The following is a 20223-nucleotide window of genomic DNA, read 5'->3' on the forward strand; positions in this document are numbered from 1 at the left end:
GAAAACAGGAGCCAAGTAGCAAGAATGTCACACCCTCAAAATCCACTAGCGGAGTTTTACCGTCAGAGGGTGTGAACTAACAAGATCGGAATTATTAGTTATAATCAAACACCATAAACAAAGTTTTCAAACAACAAAGACATCAAGTCTTAAGTAAAAATGCGGAAGCGTAAATAGTAAATCATAACAGTTGCGCCACACAGGACGACTTAAAAACACAAGTTGTCAAGACAAAAATTAAAAGCAGTTTTTAAAACAATGGTGTTTGCGAATGCATGTCCTAAACTGCGCGCCCGCCTCGGCTACCTGAGAATAACATACTAAAAGTGTCAACACAGGGTTGGTGAGTTCACAAGTTTATATAAATAAAGCGTTTGCATTTGCGTTTGCATTTACGTTTTGCGTTTTGCGTTTTTGCGTTTTGCGTTACCAGATAGTGTTAAGTCATTTTATATATCAATAGGTAGCTAACCTATCAACAAGTATTACTAAGTGTTCGACACCGAAGCTGACTGTTTATCAATTGCCTTGCCACCATGTCAACCACGACCATGGTAATGTGTTAGCCAAGATTACACCCACTCGACCTACAGTCGAGTTTAGAGTTGGGTGTGGTTTGTCAAACCCAGTAGTACTACTCAACAGTGACTCGCTATTATCCAAATATTAACCGGTTCGACGTTATGAAGGACTTTGGTTGGTTTGTTTGACACTTAGCCTTACAAGGGATATATAAAAACTAAACAAAATCTACAGCGTTGGAGTATGTTATCTCCCCCAAATAAAAGCGTTCAAAAAGAGTAAAAAGGGGACGTGAAACTCACTGTTTGCGAAGATAACCAAAAAGATCCGAGAAAAGATGTACGTCACAGAAAATCCTCACTAGTGTTCTAAAAACAAAAACGAGATTTTCTAAGTATTTAAACTACGAGTGAGTCCCTAGACTCGACACATACAACCTATGCATGAGATGCGTTTCGTGTTTCGTTTGTGAAATAAGTGCGACTCGACAAACACGTTGGTGATACGTTATATGCGTGAACAACTACTTAAGTGTCAAATATTAACATTGTACATTACTAGCAATTATCCCCCACAAGGGCAATTTGGTCAAAACATAGCAAACATCGATCGGTTATGCACTTTTCATGACAATTCAAGTAATACAACAGCTAAATTATCCAGGCAGATTTTCATTCGACAAGATTACTCTTATTAATAAATCCTAGCATGTCAAATAAATCGCCAAAAATCATCACAGAAGTACACGTGGGTTAGGTTTTTAAACATATTTTTATCATGTATGGTTTTATCACAATGATCAAAACATCACAGCAAACACACAACAATCGTTATCATGCGTAACAGAATGTTATTTGTCATTCCCGTTAAATGACAAATCCAATTAATTCAAGACCAATTGGGTTAGATTCCTAACCCAATATATTTTCTTCCAGAAGTGGAACCAACCCATTTGGTCTTGTAGTTTATGAGATATCTTAGTCGCAAAACAGCCTAACAGCAGGTCTCCCAAATCAGCCTTGCACAACAGTTTTGTAAAATAATAAAAACAAACTTTTATACGTCCAAAAATTACAAACTCGGACTTTTCAGAAACTAGACTCGACCTAGTATATTTTACAATCAAAAATCGCATAAAAACATAACATTAACATCGATTTACAATCGTCCAAACACGAATCCAATAATCTGTCCAGCATCAGTTTTCATCAAAACTCAATAAACAATTAACCTATGAACTAACAATCATGCATGTAACCCTAAATCATCAACAAACAACATATTTAACACTTAGGGTTTATTATTACAGGTTTAATAAAACAATTAAATGTTAGAATAAATTAGATATGGTGTTTGTATTACCTAGTTAGCTTCTTGAACCTTCAATTCTTCACAACAAGCTTGAAAATTATCTTGTATGTGTGTGTGTGTGGGTTTACGATCGCCAAAGGGAGAGCAGCCGTGAGAAAGGGTGGGGGATTAGGGTTAGGACAATTTAACTTGTTTATATATTTATCAAATATAATACATGTTACACTTTACCCCTTGCACTTCTAGTTACTCGATTTCTAGCACAACTTAGTTAATACCATTCATAATTAATTTCATACACGTAAATATCAAGTAACACATAGCTTAACACATAGTTATCACATACTTGTTCATGATATTTATTGTTCGTTGATGTGCGAAAATATATATATAAATAAAACACAAGTCGCAACTAAGCTTTAAAAACCAAACAATCTATCCTAGTTCACACAAACGGCAAGTGTACCGATCGCGTATAGCACAGATAAGGAAAGTTCGGATATCGAACTCGAAGATACGTGAAAACGTTTATAATTACTAAACTCTGACTAAGACTCACCAAAATAATATTTAAATGATTTTTAATATTTAGAATTAATTAAACTACTTAACTTAATTAAATGAAAACTTTTAACAAAACTTTGAAAACTTTGATTTAAATTCAATGAATAAAGACGTCTACCTAGGAATGAATCATGTTGATAAAAATAACAAGACAATGGATTGAAAATATTCACGACACCGGTTATAAAAGATGACACAACTAAAACTTGTTTAAGAAAGTCAAATTACCTCTCAGTCTCTCTAACAAACTCTAACTTATTTTAGTTGATTTTAAAGAATAAACCGGTAAAACAATTATTAACGTGTTCAAATGACGACTCACCTCTCGGTCTCAACGACACACTAGCCTAATGGAAACGAATACTACTCAACCAAGGATAGAGGAACAATTTAACTTAACCCAAATTAAACCAACTAATTGAACATAAACACCCAAACTTGACAAGACAAAAACCCGCTCTCGCGCGGTCTTAATTCTAACAAGTAAAAGCAACGAGACAATATTACTTCTTATCACCTCTCGGTCTCAAAGAAGGTGTATTTTAACTGATTTTAGATGATTATATTACCCACTTATCCCTACGGTTGTACACCCCGCAAATAAACCCAAAACACCAAGTAAAGAGTTTAACAAGCAATCAATTAATCAAAACCAATTCAATTAACTAATGCAAGAGGATTATAAGTAATAACAAATAAAACACAACCATCACACACAATCTAATTCATGGTTTAGTTAAACTTTACATCAATAATTTAAGTCTTGAACATTAATAACCCATTAAACAAGTCTAAACTATGCAACAATCATCTATCCTATGTAGAACAAACAAGTTTAGCTACTCATTGATTTTGGACAGCCATGTATACTCAAGAAAAATATCATAAACATCATCATAAACATAATTAAATTCATTCAAGATCCAAACAATATCAATAACAAGACAAACTATCAATCAATTGCAAAACAATTCAAAACAAAAGACCAAATCAATAAAGTTAGGGTTCTTGAACAATAAGTAAAGTTTATGAGTGTTTTACTACCAAGTATGGCTGAGATTTATGATTGTTAATGACCCCTAGCTGCTGCCCCGATGTTCCTCTTTCTTTTCCAGCCGCCAACAGCCTCAGCCGCCTCCTTCTTTCTTTTTTCTTTCTTCTTTTTCCGGCCGGCTGCAATAGTTCCGATCGGAACTAGGGTTTTTGGGTTAGGGTTTTGTGATTTCGGGATTTGTGATTGAATATTGGCTGGAAACTTTTGTTATTAAGTTAATATAATATTATAAAAGGCTTTTAAGATGTGGGCTTGGGTCGGGCCTTGACTTATAAGTTTGAAAGTTGCACAATTAAGCCCCTAAACTCTTCAATTTAACTCTTTTTTCCACCAAACTTCATAACCTACAAGAAAACAATCATCTTTGTAATATCAAGCATAAACAAACCATAAAACTTAATAATTAAACTAAAAAGTAATTAAAACATGATAAAAATGATATGGAAAGTAAGTGTGTTTCACTACACATCAAACATCCCCACACTTAAACCTTTTTCGTCCCTGAAAAAGTCTAATGCAGTTGGATCAGAATCGGAAAATCAAAGTTAAATCAAACATATAGGTTATATTTTAAAGCTCAGAAAAGCGCAAAAACCGCGATCATCGATATTGTTGTCCACCTAAACCCATGCCTTAATCTTTACCAGGACAAATAAGATTCGACAATAATATTACTTAGTGGTTTACACAATTAAGACCCGCTTATTTTCTGCTTTTACCGGACCAGACCACCCCAACTTGACTTAAACCTCAAAATTAGCAGAATTAAAACTTTATTGCTCCATATTTATGAATAGTTAAGACGATCAAGGTATTGTTTATCCACCTAAGCTTAAGCATCAAAGTCTACCAAGCAGCCATTAGATATGATTAAGGTTCAATTATTTATAGCTAGTGCTCCCCACAACATGACATACCCCCGTTATCAAGCAATACCCCAAATCCATATCCATAGGTGAGTATGCAATATTTTATCTATAGGGCTTACATGTAGCGTGTCCCTTGTGGTCCGTTTCTTAATGGTAATGATACGCGAGCAAGGGGACCCCACATGACTAACAGCGTGGATGATCAAGTCTGTAGTGTATTTATACTTTCGTACTTTTTGTGATCATGTTTTATAGACTTATAAGGGTTTGCTCTTTGGCTTTATTTTAAATATCCACAACCCCACTTAGGAATTGTGAATACCCAGCTAAATAGATTGCATACAGACCCATGGTCTCCGGACCCGAAGCATCCCATCAATACAGGATTTAAGGTTATAAAACCATACGCCGATGACGTGTAAAACACTAAACTAGCATTTTAAGATTTATATCACAGGCTACACGGCATACTCTAACGTTAAACCTACCCAAGCATCATATGATAACGTATTCAAATTTTTTAAAACTCATGATATTTCCACTTTTTCATACCAAAATTTGAGGCTTGAGTATGGCCCGACCTTTCATTGCTTATTTTCCACGGACAAAACGCTTTACCCACAAAAGATTTTCGTATAACCGTTTTATCGAATTTGCCCTTTCATTTTCAAGGCTGAGCCTACCGACAAATCCCAAGTTAAGTGCGTTTTCTTTTATTTATCTCATATTATTAGTAGCTTGAAAAACCGATTTCCGATAAATATCATCATCTCCCACTTTAATGCAAAAGAAACTAAAAACAAGGGACATTTTTTTTAATCAACGTATGAAAACGAAAAACAAGTGAAAACTTTTTATTTTTTAATTTTTTTTCTACAACTAAGTAAAATAAATTCTCATCCCCACACTTAGAACGAAATCGTCCTCGATGAGAATAAGGAAAAGAAATAAAATAAAAATAAAACATAAAGCATAAAATTAAAACTTGAAAGAACAAAAATTAAAATAGAGAACGGGTTACTCCCCTGGTTTTGATGCAGATTCTTCATCAGCTGTGTATGACTCAAACAAACGACCGTATAGCATTTCATTCGCGGCCGCAACCTCGGGTGAACCAGTTCCAAAACGCCATCAGAGCTACCATGCGCATAATAATACCTATAACAACTCAAACTCGCTCGCATGTAGCGGCGTACAAAACAGAAAACAAAAACATAAGAAATAAACATATTTTTGTGTTTTTGAATTTTTTAATTTTTTTTTGATTTTTATTAAATATTTATTTTTTTTGTATTTTTTTATGTTTTTATAAATAGAAATAAAACAAATAAAAACAGAAAGTAAAGGGAATCATAATACAAACTCTACAACTCGGGCTGTCTCCCGAGTGATGCATCCATCACGGCTATTCCTCGGTGAATGAGTCAAGGTAGAACACCTCGACTGTCTGATCAATTATCGACTCTCCAATGTAGTGCTTCAATCTATGGCCGTTCACCTTAAACTTCCCGCTTCGGTCTTGTATCTCAATCGTGCCATACGGGAAAACCTCAGTGACCGTGAACGGTCCCGACCATCGGGATTTCAACTTTCCCGGGAATAACCTCAATCGTGAGTTATACAGTAAAACCTTATCCCCACACTTGAAATGCTTATTACCCTTCAATTTCCTGTCATGCAGTTCCTTCGTATGCTCCTTATACCGAAATGATTGTGCATATGCGTGATCCCGGAGCTCCTCTAATTCATGTAATTGATGGAAACGATTACCCTCTGCGGCGGGTAAATCAAGATTAACCCTTTGAAGGGCCCATGAAGCGCGGTGTTCCAATTCAACAGGAAGATGACAGGCCTTCCCATAAATCATCCGAAATGGTGTGGAACCAGTCGGAGTCTTGTAGGCTGTATGGAAGGCCCACAGAGCGTCATCTAATTTGTCGGACCAATCCCGACGATTTGAACCAACCGTTTTCTCGAGAATACGTTTGATTCCCCGATTACTCACTTCCACTTGCCCACTCGTCTGTGGGTGGTAGGCGGTCGCAAGCCGATGGGTGACCCCATAACGCTTCAACGACTTATCCATCTGCGAGTTGCAAAAGTGAGTACCTCGATCACTGATCAAGGCTTTCGGGACTCCAAAATGAGCAAATAGACTTTTCAGAAAACGAACTACCACTCGGGCATTATTGGTGGGTAGAGCTTTGGCCTCAACCCACTTAGACACGTAATCGACGGCCACGAGAATGTATTTGTTTCCACGCGAAGATGGAAACGGACCCATGAAATCAATACCCCAAATATCAAACACCTCACAATCTTGAATGGCATTCTGGGGCATTTCGTTTCGTGAAGAAATGTTGCGACACGCTGGCAACGATCGCATCTCTTATCAAACAGGTGAGCATCCTTAAAGATAGACGGCCAGTAAAAACCAGAATCAAAGACTTTCTTTGCCGTAGAATTCACACCGTGGTGACCTCCAGTCGGTCCCACATGACAATGGCTCAAAATTTGACATCCACACATCTTGTAATAAGATGATCAGCACCAATGCGGAAAAGATACGGATCGTCCCAAAGGTAAAATTTGATGTCAGCAAAGAATTTCTTCTTTTGCTGGTAAGGCATCTTTGGGAGGTAGCCGTCAGCGAGATAATTCGCGAAATCAGCGAACCATGGAAAATCTTCCTCTTGTGCAGTAACGAACATCAGACTCTCCGTCGAAAAACGATCGTCGATCCTAACTCCTGAATCTCCTAAATCAACTCCCTCTAGTCGTGAAAGATGATCAGCCGCCACATTCTCGGCCCCTTTTTTATCACGGATCTCTATATCGAACTCTTGAAGCAACAGGATCCATCGGATAAGACGAGGCTTAGCATCCAGCTTGCTGAAAAGATATCTAATAGCGGCATGATCCGTATAAACAATCGTTTTGGACAAAACTAGATAGGACCTAAATTTGTCGAAAGCGAACACCACAGCTAAAAGTTCTTTTTCGGTGGTGGTGTAGCTTTCTTGTGCGCCATTTAAGGTCCGGCTCGCATAATAGATCAGATGGAAATGTTTATCCTTCCGTTGTCCAAGAACCGCTCCGACTGCGAAGTCGCTTGCGTCACACATCAACTCGAATGGTAACGACCAGTCGGGAGCAACCATGATCGGGGCGTTAACTAGTTTGTCCAAAAGTTTGGTCATGGGTCTCGCGATTTTAGAAAAATATTTGATGAACCGGCGGTAGAACCCAGCATGACCTAAAAAGCTACGAATTGATCTCACGGAAGTAGGCGGGGGAAGATTAGAAATGGTCTCGACCTTTGCCCGGTCAACCTCTATCCCCGCACTTGAGATTCGATGACCCAGAACAATGCCCTCGCGAACCATGAAATGACATTTTTCCCAGTTAAGGACAAGGTTGGTATCAACGCAGCGGGACATCATCCTCTCGAGATTTGATAAACAATGAACGAAGGAACTCCCAAATACGGAAAAATCGTCCATGAACACCTCCATGGAGTCCTCGATCATATCATGGAAAATGGCCACCATACACCTCTGGAATGTGGCCGGAGCGTTACAAAGTCCGAACGGCATACGTTTGTAAGCAAACGTTCCGTAAGGGCAGGTGAAAGTGGTTTTCTCCTGGTCGTCGGGAGCTATCAGAACCTGGAAGTACCCGAATAAACCATCTAGGAAGCAGTAGTACTGCTGACCTGCTAAACGCTCTAACATCTGATCAATGAATGGGAGACGAAAGTGGTCTTTCCTGGTGGCATCATTCAGTCGCGATAGTCGATACAGACTCGCCATCCTGTCACAGTCCTCGTGGGAATAAGCTCGTTCCTCTCGTTGGTGACGACAGTCATGCCACCCTTTTTAGGAACCACTTGGACTGGACTCACCCAAGCACTATTAGAAATGGGGAAAATGATCCCCGCATCAAGGAGTTTAATGATCTCCTTCTTTACGACCTCTTGCATTTTCGGATTAAGCCGCCGTTGCGGCTGGACGACAGTTTTGAAATTTTCCTCCATGAGGATTTTATGAGTGCAGAACGAAGGGTTGATACCCTTGATGTCGATAATCTTCCAAGCAATAGCCTCCTTGTGCTCTCGTAGCACCCTCAACAACTTCTCTATCTCGACCTCGGTCAACGCAGATGCAATGATAACCGGAAGCTTCCTCTCTTCATCTAAAAAAGCATACTCAAGGTGGGAAGGTAAATCCTTGAGCTCTAAGGAAAGAGGAGGACTCTCGACTGAAGGTCGGTCCATCGGATCGTCTCGTACGATCTCAGCAGACACGCCAGATTCAGGGGTATGCGACTCGGTGTCGTCATTTAAGGACTGATTGGTTACGGCAACCATTTCAATCTCCGGAATCTCCCTATCGAGAATCTGGGTGTCGGAGGCAGATCCTCCACAAATTTCGCTGAAAAACTCCCCGACATGTTCCATGATGGTATCAATGAAGTATAAGGAGTCATCAGTAGACTTGGGGTGTTTCAGTGACTGTCGAACGTCAAAGGTGACGTTCTCATCCCCAACTCTTAAGATTAATTTACCCTCACAGACATCGATAAATGCCTGTGCAGTGGCAAGGAATGGCCGGCCCAAGATGAGTGGGACACTATCGTCATCGTTCATGTCCAGGATGACAAAGTCCACCGGGGAGATGAACTTGTTGACACGAACAAGCATGTTCTCGACCACCCCTCGGGGGTATTTCACAGAACGATCAGCAAGCTGGATACTCATACGGGTAGGCCTCGGTTCGCCTAGACCCAACTTGCGATACACGGAATACGGCATGAGATTAATACTGGCACCAAGATCTACCAGCGCATGGACGACCGTATTATCACTCAAGATGCAAGGAATTGTGAAACTCCCAGGATCGGACATCTTTTCTGGTAACTTTCTCTGCAAGACTGTAGAGCAACCAGCACTCAGAGGAATGGAAGAGACTTCGGCTAACTTCTCTTTGTTTGAAAGAATATCCTTGAGAAACTTTGCGTATTTGGGCATTTGCGTAAGTGCCTCAAGGAAAGGAATATTAAGATGAAGTTGCTTCAGAAAATCAAGAAATTTGGAGTTTTGCTCCTTGTCTCTATCCCTACGGACTCTCCCGGGAAATGGGAGTCTAGGTTTGTAGACTCTCGGTGGTGTGCTGGGTGATGGCTGGTTCTCGGCCTGTGCTGTACTTCCTGGGCTGTGCCTTTGATGCACCCTGGCCGGTGGAGACTCCAACTGAATCTCCTTGTCTACCTGCTCCTCTACATCTACCGCAGGCTTGTTTACGACTCCTCTCGTCGCCTCTTGAATCACGGGCTAGCTACGTGCCCCCGCACCGCTCCTTGTCGTCACAGCCTTCGCGAACGCCTTCGGATTTTGTTCAGTGTTACTTGGAAGTGTACCTGGCGACCTCTCATTTAGACGACTTGCTATCTCTCTCATCTGACGCTCAAGATTTTGAATTGATGCTCCTTGATTTCTCATGAATGACTCGTGCTCCCGGAATTTCTCTTGAGTTTCTTTGTGACGGGAGTCCTCTCGAGTCATGAGTTGCGACAGCATCTGTGTCTGCTGTGCCATCATCTCCTCTAACGTGGGCTTCTTCTCCCCACTACTCGGTCCCTCACCGGAATCCTGGAATAGGCTCTGACGTTGCTGGAAGCCGGACTGATTTCCGTTCGTCCAGTTGGAATTTTGGTTACCACTCCACCCCGAATTATAAGAATTGAAGGAATGTTGATTTCGGTTTGGATTATTAACGAAGTCGACTGCCTCCTCCTGGAAACCTACGGGGCATTGAATGGTATCGTGCCCCACTCTACAGATCTCGCATAACTTACTTTTCACCTGCAAGTCCTTCACGATCTTTGCTAACGCTTCAACTTGTGCCGCCAGTGCGGTGCTGTTGTCGACCGAATGCATGCCGCGTGATAGGGAATCGACGGTTTTGATACTCTTAACTGGTGGTCGCTGGTATCCACTCATTGCTAAACCGTTAAACAAGGCAATGCACTCATCCGTATCCTTCGTTGTTAGTAGGTTACCTCCAGCAGCTGTGTCGAGCATACTCTGAGTTGCGTACGTCACTCCGTTGTAGAACTTCTCAACAACCGCCCAGTCTTGTAGGCCGTGGTTTGGACATAACGCAAGTTGATTTTTGAACCTTTCCCACGCCTCGTAGAAGCTCTCGGTGTCCTCCATCTGGAAAGAATGAATCTGGTTACGCAAACGAGCGGCCTTAGCCGGAGGATCGTATTTTTCAAGAAATTGGGTCTGCATGGCAGCCCAAGTAGCAATGGATCCCTGTGGAAGGGACTCAAGCCACAGACTCGCATGATCAACGAGTGAGAACGGAAAGATTCGGAGTTTTATGGCATCCTCGGATACGCCGGCAAGATGAAACGTGTCACAGATACGTGCAATACGAGTGAGATGAGAATGTGGGTTCTCGTGGAGCAACCCGTGAAACTGAGCAGAATGAGCAATCGTGTTCAGAACGTTAGATGGAATCTGCCAAGTCGTTTGAACTCCTATAGCTGGTGGAGCAATGCTGGATCTCGCGCCAGCATCGACCGGACGGGCCCGGTCAGCAACTGTCCTCCTCGGTAGTGGATTCGCGTCGCCCATAATCCTATCCCTAATGACGGGTTCAGAAAAAGTAGGAGAAGAAAACGTATTACCGACGGATGTAGATGAACTGGAAGACGGTTTTGTACGACGTCTCTCAAGAAGCTCTCTCTCTGGTTCGGGAAATCCTTCAACTTCTGGTGGTCCTAGAGATCGAGTACGTCGCATACAACTATTAAAATAAATAAAAGAAATATTAATTAGCTAAACTATTTTAAACTAACAAACAAAACAAATAAGAAAGACAAGTAGTAAACAAGGCAAGTCTTAACTCGAGTCGTTCTTACTACGCCTCAAACCGTGTCCCCGGCAACGGCGCCAAAAACTTGATGTGCGAAAATATATATATATAAATAAAACACAAGTCGCAACTAAGCTTTAAAAACCAAACAATCTATCCTAGTTCACACAAACGGCAGGTGTACCGATCGATTGTAGCACAGATAAGGAAAGTCCGGATATCGAACTCGAAGACACGTGAAAACGTTTATAATTACTAAACTCTGACTAAGACTCACCAAAATAATATTTAAATGATTTTTAAAATTTAGAATTAATTAAACTACTTAACTTAATTAAATGAAAACTTTTAACAAAACTTTGAAAACTTTGATTTAAATTCAATGAATAAAGACGTCTACCTAGGAATGAATCATGTTGATAAAAATAACAAGACAATGGATTGAAAATATTCACGACACCGGTTATAAAAGATGATACAACTAAAACTTATTTAAGAAAGTCAAATTACCTCTCAGTCTCTCTAGCAAACTCTAACTTATTTTAGTTGATTTTAAAGAATAAACCGGTAAAACAATTATTAACGTGTTCAAATGACGACTCACCTCTCGGTCTCACCGACACACTAGCCTAATGGAAACGAATACTACGCAACCAAGGATAGAGGAACAATTTAACTTAACCCAAATTAAACCAACTAATTGCACATAAACACTCAAACTTGACAAGACAAAAACCCGCTCTCGCGCGGTCTTAATTTTAACAAGTAAAAGCAACGAGACAATATTACTTCTTATCACCTCGCGGTCTCAAAGAATGTGTATTTTAACTGATTTTAGATGATTATATTACCCACTTATCCCTACGGTTGTACACCCCGCAAATAAACCCAAAACACCAAGTAAAGAGTTTAACAAGCAATCAATTATTTAAAACCAATTCAATTAACTAATGCAAGAGGATTATAAGTAATAACAAATAAAACACAGCCATCACACACAATCTAATTCATGGTTTAGTTAAACTTTACATCAATAATTTAAGTCTTGAACATTAACAACCCATTAAACAAGTCTAAACTATGCAACAATCATCTATCCTATGTAGAACAAACAAGTTTAGCTACTCATTGATTTTGGACAGCCATGTATACTCAAGAAAAACATCATAAACATCATCATAAACATAATTAAATTCATTCAAGATCCAAACAACATCAATAACAAGACAAACTATCAATCAATTGCAAAACAATTCAAAACAAAAGACCAAATCAATAAAGTTAGGGTTCTTGAACAATAAGTAAAGTTTATGAGTGTTTTATTACCAAGTATGGCTGAGATTTATGATTGTTAATGACCCCTAGCAGCTGCCCCGATGTTCCTCTTTCTTTTCCAGCCGCCAACAGCCTCAGCCGCCTCCTTCTTTCTTTTTTCTTTCTTATTTTTCCGGCCGGCTGCAATAGTTCCGATCGGAACTAGGGTTTTTGGGTTAGGGTTTTGTGATTTCGGGATTTGTGATTGAATATTGGCTGGAAACTTTTGTTATTAAGTTAATATAATATTATAAAAGGCTTTTTAAGATGTGGGCTTGGGTCGGGCCTTGACTTATAAGTTTGAAAGTTGCACAATTAAGCCCCTAAACTCTTCCATTTAACTCTTTTTTCCACCAAACTTCATAACCTACAAGAAAACAATCATCTTTGTAATATCAAGCATAAACAAACCATAAAACTTAATAATTAAACTAAAAAGTAATTAAAACATGATAAAAATGATACGGAATGTAAGTGTGTTTCACTACACATCATTTGTTCACCAACGGTTTGAGTCGACTCGTGTGTGTTTCGGTGAAATTCCGAAAGACTACTTGTGTGTGGATTGTCATGCGTCATTTAAAACCTAATTTTAAATGTAATGAGATATGCATTACAGTTCGTGAATTAACGGAGTTCGGATTAACGGAGTTAACCTGAAATTGACGAGTGTCATAAAGAAGGCCACAAGGCACCTCAAAAGTTCCCACGACTGTAATTGAAAGAAACAATAATCGAAGCAAACATGCTACCATACATCTATAATTAATTCACAAATAAAGATCAGAAACAGATTGATTTTAAGTTCGAGCAAGTTTTATTTGATTTTCTTTCTGTTCGGTTGAAAGAAAAAGAGAATAATTGCAACTGTGTTCTCGTTTCTAGCTTGATTTTTAGGATCGGAACCAAGCACGGCACATGCGGTTTCGATCAAAGGTCCAATTGTAGTAAGTTTCCAATTGAACAAGGTGTGTCCCATTCTGATCACGGTACGACCAAATGGTGTGTCCAGGTTGATAGCGGTAAGTTTTTGTTCGAAGGAAGGCGTGTCTAGGTTTTGATCGCGGTGTTCGTTGTAGCAGTTTTAAATCATAGGCTCAGGAGGCCAAGAAACTTATAAAAAGAGAACTTAATCATGTTGGAAGAGGTTATTGGTTTTTTGTTTGTCAAACCAAAATTTGTGTGCGTGAGATTTTTTGCTTGCAGCCAAAGTAGCATATTAATTAATTCCTCCTCCTTTGTAAAGAAGTAACAAAGTCAAGAAATCTTGGTTTTCCTTATTCTGTCTATGAGATCGCGGTGAGTTTCCGATCGAAGATCCGAATACGTTTGAAGTTGTTTCTTAGGTGATGTATAGCTGATTCACAATGGTAAGTGGTGAACTAGTGACGGTGAGGAAGTTACAAGGTGATTTGGGTCCGTCAGTATAACATAGTGCAACGGGGTTGTGTGTCAACTTTGTTTTGGTGTTCGTCGAGTTGAGGTTTCGGTGGTGACGTGCCATCACCGTGTGTCGGGGCCGCGATGATGTGACATCACCATGTGTCGGGATGATTAAATCTCCGTGTGTCGGGGTCGTTAAGTGGGCTGGATTGATGACCCAAAAGTCTCGAGTGATAACATTATTGGGCTGTCCAAACGGGACAGCAACATCATACGTTCGGGTCCGGTTTCGGGACTAGATCATGGCGTACGGAGCTACATCAAATTGAGGTGTTTGGAAGCTGCATGGGAGGTATTACTGGGCTGAAACCAGTGGTCAAACGGTACCAAATACTCAATGTTTTCATAACCGGACCGGACACCGAACCGGATGGCCTACCGGTTCACCAGTCGAACCAGTCTGACCGGCCGAACAAATTTGGCCAAAAAACGACGGATTAGCTTAAAAAATGATTTTTTCAAAAAAAATATTTTTTTTCTTTGAAAACCGGTTCAACCAGTCCGGTTTTCCGGTTCGACCGGCTGAACCGGTTGATTCCCTGTCAGCCGAGCGAACTATGTGTACCGGACCAGTCGGTGGACCGAATCCCAGTCGGACCGGTTCGATCGGCCGGTCCGATCCGGTTTCAACAACATTGCAAATACTAGTAGTTTTGGGCTGCCAATTATAACCATAAATGGGATATCACTTTCGGTATGACCGAGTGTGATATCGGGGCTGAATTGGCATGTACGAACTGTGTGTTCATAGGAGAGCGACGAAGATGATCAACGCATGCGATAAGGCTGTTTGGAGGTGTGTTGAATATGTCCTAGATCTTGTGTAGATTAAGGAGTAACGGACCAAGATGCAACTTCGTGTGAAGGCGTGTGATGAGTCCAAGAATCAAGTCCAATGATATACGAGTGGTGCGGTTTGTGAGAGACCTTAAAGGAACAAGTATGAATCTGGAGGGAGCGTTGGAATTCAACATTTGAGCCGATGTCGGAAGACATGACCTGTTGTGTTGAGTTGCGGGTTGTTTCGATTCGAGCTGCTTCGTGTGTGTCACCCATAGAAGAAGTTTGGTGTTGAGAGGGAGTATTAAACGTGTTCAACACCAAATCAGATTGGAGGCTCCTAGTATCTTGGAGAATATGTTGATATGATAATTAGTTTATTATTATAAGATAAGTTAGTCTTATTTTATTTAATCGTATTTGTTTTGGATTCAAATTGTGTATTTGAGTTAGTATATGATTAGAACCATGGCTTTATATATATCATTGGTTCAATGTGTTAGAAATTATTAAGTTTTTCTTGTTAGTCGTTTTCTTAATAAAAGAGTTGATCGTGTATTGATCAAATCTTGTGTTCTTGTTCTTGATTCGCTCGCTCAAAGTTTAACAAATATAACTTGATTTCTTCTTAAAAAGGTTGTTGTATGAAGACAAAATTGTGTTGTGTTGTACAAATAGCCGAGTTAACTATACAAAGATAGACAATGTTAATTCTATCTAATTAAGAACCAAAGTATATTATATAGAGATTTGTTTGTGCAGCCATGTTTTCGAGACAATCTAGGGGGTTACGAAATAAAAATAGACTCACTTCTACAAAGAAGAGTAAGAAAACATAAGATGTTTTAGTTTTTGTAGGAGTTCTTAGAGTATAACTTAGTTTGATCTTCGAACTATATCTATTTTAATCAAGTCATATACAGGACATTTATATGAGTGCATTTTTTAGGGATAATTCCCAAAATAGTCCAAATAAAGAGAGAGAAGACAAAATTAGTCCAAAAGTGATTTTAATTCCCAAACTAGTCCAACCAAACTAATCGGCAACGTAAGATTGGGATTCGTGACGTGAGTTTTGATAACCACTCACAGATTGACACGTGTAAAGGTAAAGTGAAAGTTACAACGAAATCTGTCTGAGCCGATAGTTTTCTAGCCAAAAGCATCTTCTGAAAAACCATGGTTTTCGAAAGAAAGTTAGCAGCCCCGTGAGTTTCAAAAGTAATCGGTTTTCGCGTTTTTTTTTGAAATTCGTCGCCTTTGACGTATTTCAGGTGAATTTCGTTGTTTTTTGCATAAAAATGAAGAGTTGTCAGAAAAGATAGATTTTGTTACAAAATATTTAATTTCGATGGTTTTTTGTTGAAAGTTATGTTTTTTTGCATAAAAAAAATAGTGTCAGAAAAAGATTAATTTTGATATTAAACTCATGTTTTTTTGCATTGAAAGTTTTGTCAAATCCGATGAGTTTTGATATTAAACTCATCTTTTTTGATGGTTTTAATATGAAAGTTATCGTTTTCGTGACAATTGGGCCCACATTGTAAGATCCGATGACTTTTTCTACAAATATTTTGAATCCGATGGTTTTTTTGTATAAAAATATCTTTTCTACATCGTTCTTTTCCCCGATTTTGCTAGCAATTCGACCAGCCCACCAACCATTGTTTGCAAAAACATCCACCTTCTGGCCGAGAACAAACTCACTAACAATAACATCAGCAGGCTTTGGCCTTATTTTATCGGCCGTCACAAACTCTTTAAGAAACCCGGACTGATCATCTTCAACCAGGGTACGTAACTGAACGATGTGGGTCTTCTTCCCAACCCGTGACACTATGTTGCTATCATAAAACGAACCTACAAACCCGGAACCTATATCAACAACTTCAATTCTATCACCTCTCTTAAATTTCATTGTTTTACAAGAGATTTTTGTTAAAATGGAACAACATATAAAGGAAAACATAATATAACAAGCTTAAAATACACTTTATTCGGATTTATAAAAATTTAATGAAAATCAACGGAGGAGACAAAATTCCTAGGTAAATTATCGTTTTTTTTAAAAAAAAAATTTGTAAATTTATCGGTTTTTTTAAACTTTTTTGAAATTCATCGGACAAGACTATCTTCACTGAAAAACTATCTTTTTCTTCCAACTTTTTTGAAATTTCACGAAGTAAATGAATTTCACCTGAAATGCGTCGGAGGCGACGAATTTCAAAAAAACGTGAATTTCGTCTTTTTTGAAAACTCATGGAGTCGCTAACTTTCTTTCGAAAACCATGGTTTTTCAGAAGATGCTTTTGGCTAGAAAACTATCGGCTCAGACAGATTTCGTTGTAACTTTCACTTTACCTTTACACGTGTCAATCTGTGAGTGGTTATCAAAACTCATGTCATGCACAAATCCCAATCTCACGTTGCCGATTAGTTTGGTTGAACTAGTTTGGGAATTAAAATCACTTTTGGACTAATTTTGTCTTCTCTTTCTACATTTGGACTATTTTGGAAATTATCCCTTTTTTTAGGAGAATTCCCAAAATAGTCCCCTTGAAAAGAGAGATTCTCAAAATAGTCCAAAAGTTTTTGCATTCCCAAAATAGTCCTCTGAAATCTATCTCCCACGTGAAATTGGGATTCGTGATGTGAGATTTGGTTGTCGTATCACAGAGTGACACGTGTCACTTTAAAGATAAAGTTTCAAAGAAATCTGTCTCGGCCGATAGTTTTGTAGTCAAAATAGTTTTCTGAAAAACCATTGTTTTGGAATGAAAGTTGTCCGTCACGTGAGGTTTCAAAAAAGATGATTTTCGCGTTTTTTTGAAATTCATCTCATCGGACGTATTTCAAATGAATTTCGTCAACTACGTGTAATTTCAAAAAAGTAGGAAAAAAACGATACTTTTTCAGTGAACATAGTCTTGTATGATGATTTTCAATAAAGTAAAAAAACGATTAATTTACAAAAAAGTTTAAAACAAACGATAATTTAGCTCTGAATTTTATCTCCTCAATTGATTTTCATTAAAGTTCAAAACAGACCCCCACCACCTTGTTCTTCTTCCACTCCTCTTTCCAACAATTCATCTTCATCAAAACCCCAAAAACCTCACATCCTTTTTTGTTGAAACCGATTGTTGGACCACCAGGTGATTGTTACATATTAAAGCCGACAAGAAAGCATATCCCCATGGATGACCCTTTGGTGGAGCCTTCCGAGGGTGATACTAAACCACAAGAATCGATTAATTTCATCAAAAATCATCTTTCATTCCAAAATATCCCCAAACAATGGTTTTTCAGAATACTATTTTGACTACAAAACTATCGGGCAACTTTCATTCCAAAACAATGGTTTTTTAGAATACTATTTTGACTACAAAACTATCGGCCGAGACAGATTTCTCTGAAACTTTATCTTTAAAGTGACACGCGTCACTCTGTGATACGACAACCAAATCTCACGTCACGAATCCCAATTTCACGTGGGAGTTAGATTTCGGAGGACTATTTTGGGAATGCAAAAACTTTTTGACTATTTTGGGAATCTCTCTTCTAGGGGACTATTTTGGAAATTGTCTCTTTTTTTAACATGAATTGACTTGACTAGTTGAGATACAATTTCATCCGTTTTCCAATTTTATGAAACTGTACCCTCAGTGCTTATTTAATTTAATCATACAACTTTGTCATTAGAGTACCCTTTACATCAAATCTCTAAAAGTATAAGCTATAATATATATCTATAACATGACATAAAACTATCAATTATTCCTTCTAAATCCATATTGGTTGTAGTAACATATTTTGTAAAAGAAAAACAGTACGTATATAAGATTAAAATATTATGTTATAGACGATTAAAACACATGATATTTTTAGTAAAAAATATTAAAGGAAATAAACCATATTTGAATTAATGGTTTAGACCTACAAGTCTACTTCTCTTTCCACCCACCCACCATCCATCATCTCCTCATCCATCATCTCCTGGGTGTACTATCAACCTTTTCCATATCCACAAAAGCCCTAATTTCAAAACTTTTTGTTGGACAATTGCACCCTCACCTATCCAATCTCTCCCTACTTCTCTCTCAAGTACTTGCACCTGTATACCCTTTTCTAGATAAAAAGAATGAAAGCTAACTCCCCATTTCTAGTTTTTACCAATCTATTTCAACAACAAAACTTGCAAAAACAAACCAAGTGACTCCAGTTGATCATAATCCTCACTGTTTTCTACCTTTTTTTATGCTTAAAGTCTCACCCATCACAAATCTTGAAATCTTGATCCACACCCACATATCATCTCCTTCATCTATAACCACTTCAAGAATCTTGAACAAACCCTAGAAAAAAACAAAAAAAAATAACATCCACAAGTAGGGTTTGTTAGTTTTGAACTTTTTTCAATATCTAGTACAGTTTCACTGAAAACCCTAGATTGGCTTCAAGTAGCTAGATCTATCTTTCTTGTACTTTGTCACACATCAAAATGGAAAAATACCACTCTTTCTCCATGGATCATGCTATTCCCCAAGTACAAGAAGTTGACTCCATCATCACCACATCTTCTTCATCTTCTTCCACCAACTCTCCAACCGCCACCACTCTCAGCCGCTACGAGAACCAGAAACGCCGTGACTGGAACACCTTCGGCCAGTACCTCCGCAACCACCGCCCACCGTTAAACCTCTCCCGGTGCAGCGGTGCACATGTTCTTGAGTTCCTGAGGTACCTTGACCAGTTTGGCAAGACAAAAGTCCACACACAAATGTGTCCATTCTTCGGTCACCCGAACCCTCCAGCACTCTGCCCCTGCCCGCTCCGCCAGGCCTGGGGCAGCCTTGATGCACTCATCGGCCGCCTCCGGGCCGCTTATGAGGAAAACGGAGGGCAGCCGGAGACTAACCCGTTTGGTGCTCGTGCTGTTAGGCTTTATTTACGTGAGGTTAGGGATTCTCAAGCTAAAGCAAGAGGGATTAGCTATCAGAAAAAGAAGCCAAAGAGGTCGCCGCAGCTGCCGTCATCGTCACCGCCACCACCGCCACCGCTTTCTTGATCAAGAAAAAGGAAATATGTCTTCTAAGTTCTAATTAATTAACTCTCCTGTTTCTTGAAAGTGATTTCCCAAAATGGTCATTATTATTAATATTATTATTATTATTATTATTATTATTGTTGTTGTTGTTGTTGTTGTTGTGTTGCTTTTATGTTGTTTCTTCTATTATGATGATTCAAATAATTGAAGACTGAAAAAAAGGGAAAGCACTGTTTTCAGTGCAGTAGTTTAGTTGCTAGTATTGTCTACTGGTTCTAGATAATATATGTGGGATTTTGTTGCTTTTCGATGATCTTAGGTTTGTAGTCATGATGCAAGCAGTTGTAATAGTCATTAATTAAACTGCAAGTTATTTGTGATTTTTAAGAATTTCTTTTAACGTTTGTGTTGTTTCTTTCTTTCTTTCTTTCTATA

The 20223-nt window shown here is 38.8% G+C and overlaps 1 pseudogene; it reads left to right on the plus strand.

Annotated features, from left to right (window-relative positions):
• Positions 1-18986: 18986 nt before the first annotated feature.
• On the plus strand, positions 18987-19926 carry LOC143586849 (protein LIGHT-DEPENDENT SHORT HYPOCOTYLS 4 pseudogene; annotated as a pseudogene).
• Positions 19927-20223: the final 297 nt, after the last annotated feature.

Source organism: Bidens hawaiensis, unplaced genomic scaffold (assembly GCF_021521415.1).
Source record: "Bidens hawaiensis isolate Kalapana, Puna unplaced genomic scaffold, B.hawaiensis_p1.1 tig00035007_1, whole genome shotgun sequence".
Classification (NCBI taxonomy): domain Eukaryota; kingdom Viridiplantae; phylum Streptophyta; class Magnoliopsida; order Asterales; family Asteraceae; genus Bidens; species Bidens hawaiensis.